Here is a 4,322-nt window from a genome sequence, read left to right as displayed (position 1 = left end):
ACGGGTGTACCCAAATTGATCCATTCAAAGGCTTAAATCAATATAAGATATCTTGGTAATTTTCAATTGTTGAAACTAAAAATAATAAGTTGACTTAAGATTCATTATTTCCATGAGATAAATATGAGACACTCAAAGGTCGGAATATATGCAATGTTTTAGCGCCACCAAACCTCTAGTTCATTCTTCAACCAACATTGTTCAACTATGATTACAAATAAAACTAGAAAGTTTTATTATTATTTTCGTACAAAGCAAGAAAAGATGAGGAAAACACACAAATCACACGAGAAAAGGTAAATACATAATATGGGGTTGTAGGGTTGGTTGCAATTGGACACTAATGTGCCAATCTACCAATAATTTGCATTATAACACACAATTAGATCTAACACATCTACAGCAAATCCAACAATCATCTTTACAATCATTGTAAACACAATCCCTCCCACAAGTCATAACATTAAGTGTTGAGAGTAGGCTCTTCTCAAGTCCTCTGAGATCACGATCAATATCCCGTGTAGCCAGTACTTGTGTCTTTGAGAGCCATGGCACGTCAACTGAAAAGTTTCGTTAATAGTATTCGGGATTAAATATATATGTATAAAAAGTAATATTTGACATATATACACTATAATTTTCTTGTAAAATATGTTCAACTAACCACCTTTCATCAAATTTAACTCCGACTCCGCATATACACATATGTACGTACACAATCACTTATGTAACCATATATATAGAGTAGCAAACACAATAAGTAAAATTGCTATATAGAGATAAGAGAGATAGAAACTAACTAGTGGTTGTTATGAGAAGAAAGGTTAGAACGAAAGCAAACCTAAGCAACGCCATGCTAATAATAGCTCTTTATGATTTATGAAATGTTTTTGTGAGCATATAATTGCTATTCGAAGGGGTGTAATTTATAGACCGTCCCCTCTAATGATTGATGAGGCTCTAGAATTATGGATTACAATTGTTTGATAGTTATTTTTTCATTATTATATCTTAAATTATTTTTTTTCTTTCTATCAATCCTTGTGGGGCTTGTCTTAATTTTTAAATAATGCATTTTATATTATAAAAGCCCTTTCTCTCTCCAACCATCCAAAAATAAAACAAAAACAAAGTAGCATGAATGAATCCAAATATCTAGAATTATCAACTCCATTCATTCTGCAGAAGATTGTGAGAATTGTAAATTAACTTGACCAATAGCAATTTTACAAATTGAATAAGGCTACTAACATATGCTCCACTGTAAAACTATACATAGTTTGAATTACAAAAAAATCTTTTTAATTATATACACTCTCCTCTGCATATTCTTTCTACTTTCTACTTTATTTTTTTTATATAAGAAGTGCCAGTAAAACAGGTGAAGCAGACACTTCTTTGTTGACATGCATGCTTTAGCCAAAAATATATATTCACCCCTGATTTAGTATATTATTACGTTAATGCCATCGCACAATTTAGTGAAATAAAGGAAAATTCTGAGAAGAATTAACCCAAATAGCCAATCACTTAAACTAAAAATAGCCGATAGAGGTATAATATATGTATAATTTATGTATTATATGTGTATAATTATGTATATAATTTATGGCTAAAAAAAATAAACAATAAATATGGATCGCTATTTGGGTAAAGATTCCAAATTTTGAGGCATTTTCAAAGGCCAAATCGTTAGGTCCATTTTGATTGCATGAAGACTATCATGATGGCCCCACTTAAATTTGTCATTTCGCACCATCCTTCACAATTTACACGTTTATCACATATTTAAGTTATTAATGACTATGTAGGCCCCACTAAATTATCATCTCAAATCTCTCCCTTAATTCAAATGGCTATTCTCATTTATTTTAAACTCAAGCGTGCCAACAAGTGTCGGTTAAAAGTTAAATAAGTGAAAGGAAATGAAGTTTCATTTCATCGCGTGCATTTTTTCAAAACCATTTCAATGTTAACTTTATCTATAGCTTAGGTCCGCTAAACCAATTACTTGATGAAAAAAAACGTTTTAAACAATACTTGAGCTGCTCCAAAAAAGTTGTCAAATCAATCACCAATATAATAAACTTAGTTTGAATTTCAGGAAACTTTTTGAATAATTGATATAGATATCAAAAGCTCCAGCTAAATAAGAGAGATAATATCAAGATCCAAAATCTATTATAGGTCATGATGACGCTTAATATCGCCGTCAGACAAGCCAATGGTGATTGATCGACTAGTTTACTCATTTAATTACTTTGAAATCATAATTTTTATTAATTAAATAGTATAAAATAAAATTTATAAGATAAATGATAATATTTACACGAACTACAATAATGAACAACCCGTAGGAATTTTCAAAACCCGGTATCACAAGTGCATGAGTATTTTCTAAGGAGTTCAATAATAATAATAATAATAATACAATATCTGTCTAGAATGTAAATAGACAGGATAAAATACATAGTACGATGGAGACTCGGTGGACTGTGATGCGTAGCCTGGAATGCAGCTTACATAAAGGCCCCTCAACAGGTGCGCCTACGCGCCAAGATGATCACCAAATAAACCTGTCAGATCCTGCATATTTAGTGCAGAAGTGCAGCATGAGTACGTAAATCAACGCGTACCTAGTAATTATTTAGCCTAACCCCGGAGAAGTAGTGACGAGGGGTCGATATCGACACTTACTAGATGTCCAATAAAATAATATAATAATTCATAACAGATATGAAGTGCACAACAATAGTGGGGCAAATCTGTAAGTTACATAATCTTCCAAATATTTCTTTTAAAGTATGAATTTCTCGATCTTGTATTCTACCTTAACAGCTCAAAAAAAAAGGTCAAGTGCCGATATCAAATACATAAGGAATACCACATGAAATGCCGAGCATCAATGGAAAGATTAGCTCAGGAGTATTCGGACTACTAGCGATATAACGCCCGATTCTGCTGAGGTCGTTCCGCCCGATCAAGAATAATGTGTATACTGTCGAGGTTCGAGTGGCACAAACCATAGATGTATCTATTATACTGTCGAAGTTCGAGTGGCACAAACCATAGATGTATCTATTATACTGTCGAGGCATTCGGCCCGCTCCACAAGAAAGGAAAAAAATTATCGAATTACGAGACACGTACATACAATACAGTCCATGAGCATAAAGGGAATATAATCTTTATCGTTGCCATGAGCATAAAAGGAATATAATCTTTATCGTTTCTCAAATTACTAGCCAACAACTCAAAGTGATAAGGCTCGGCCTGGTATACATATATTTATTTCTAAATCAAGTTCAATTGTAAATTAAATTAATTAGTCCGACAAATAAAATGAGTCCAAACAATTCAAATATTATGTGATAAGGTCCTAAGTCTACCCGGACATAAACCTACTTAGCTACGTACGGACTCTCGTCACCTCGTGCGTACGTAGCACCAACAACTAATTGCACATAATAATAATTATCACTTAAGGGATAGTTTCCCGCTCGCAAGGTTAGACAGGAGACTTACCTCGCTCTAAAGTTCTATGACCGGCTCCAACACCTCTCAAACACCTCAAATCGATGTCCATCTCTCCAAAACTAGTCAAACAAATGTGCAAATCTATAAATATATATACTCTATTACCCATAATTACTCAATTCATAACAATCCCCAACTCCATTCTAAAATCAATAAAGTCGATCCTCGGGCCCACGTACCCGGATTCCTAAATTTCCCGAAGATAACCTTTACCCATAACATTACGAACACAAAAATATGATTTATTTTAATTTCCATATACAATTTCGTGTTCAAATTCCAAAAATACCAAATTCTAGATTTTCTATTAATATTCCATAATTTCTACAAATTTTTATGTTTAAATCCCTATAGAATCCATGTATTTAAATTACAATAGCTGAGAATAATTTACCTTGCCATAGATGATAAAAATCTCCCCTCCAAGAGATCCAAATATTGCCCAACCAAACGAAAATATGAGAGAAATGGGTTAAGTCTCGGATTTAAAATACCTCACTGCCCAGCGACCTTCGCACATGCGGTCTATTAGCCGCTTCTGTGGCTCCGCACCTGCGGAAATTCCCATCGCAGGTGCGGTTCCCACTAAGTCGAGCCAAGTCCACTTTTGCGGACAAACATCTGCTCATGCAGTCTCGCATCTACGGAACCCTGACCTCTCCTGAAGTCCAGTACCCAAGGTCTAGCCCCCGCGGATGCGCATCTGCGCGCCCAAACTCCGCACCTGCGGCCCTTCGCCCAATTGGCCTCTTCCGCTTCTGTGGAACATTCGTCGAATCTACGAG

The 4,322-nt window shown here is 34.6% G+C and overlaps 1 long non-coding RNA gene across 1 annotated transcript; it reads right to left on the bottom strand.

Annotated features, from left to right (window-relative positions):
* Nucleotides 1-211: 211 nt before the first annotated feature.
* On the bottom strand, nt 212-945 carry LOC107827198 (uncharacterized). Its single transcript, XR_001657458.2, has 2 exons — nt 801-945; nt 212-560 (listed from the first exon to the last, which is right to left on the bottom strand). It is a non-coding gene; the product is annotated as an uncharacterized LOC107827198 (long non-coding RNA).
* Nucleotides 946-4,322: the final 3,377 nt, after the last annotated feature.

This window comes from Nicotiana tabacum, chromosome 14 (genome assembly GCF_000715075.1).
Source record: "Nicotiana tabacum cultivar K326 chromosome 14, ASM71507v2, whole genome shotgun sequence".
Classification (NCBI taxonomy): Eukaryota; Viridiplantae; Streptophyta; class Magnoliopsida; order Solanales; family Solanaceae; genus Nicotiana; species Nicotiana tabacum.
The sequence above is the reverse complement of the archived record's forward strand: the minus strand, read 5'-3'. Positions and strand labels throughout refer to the sequence as shown.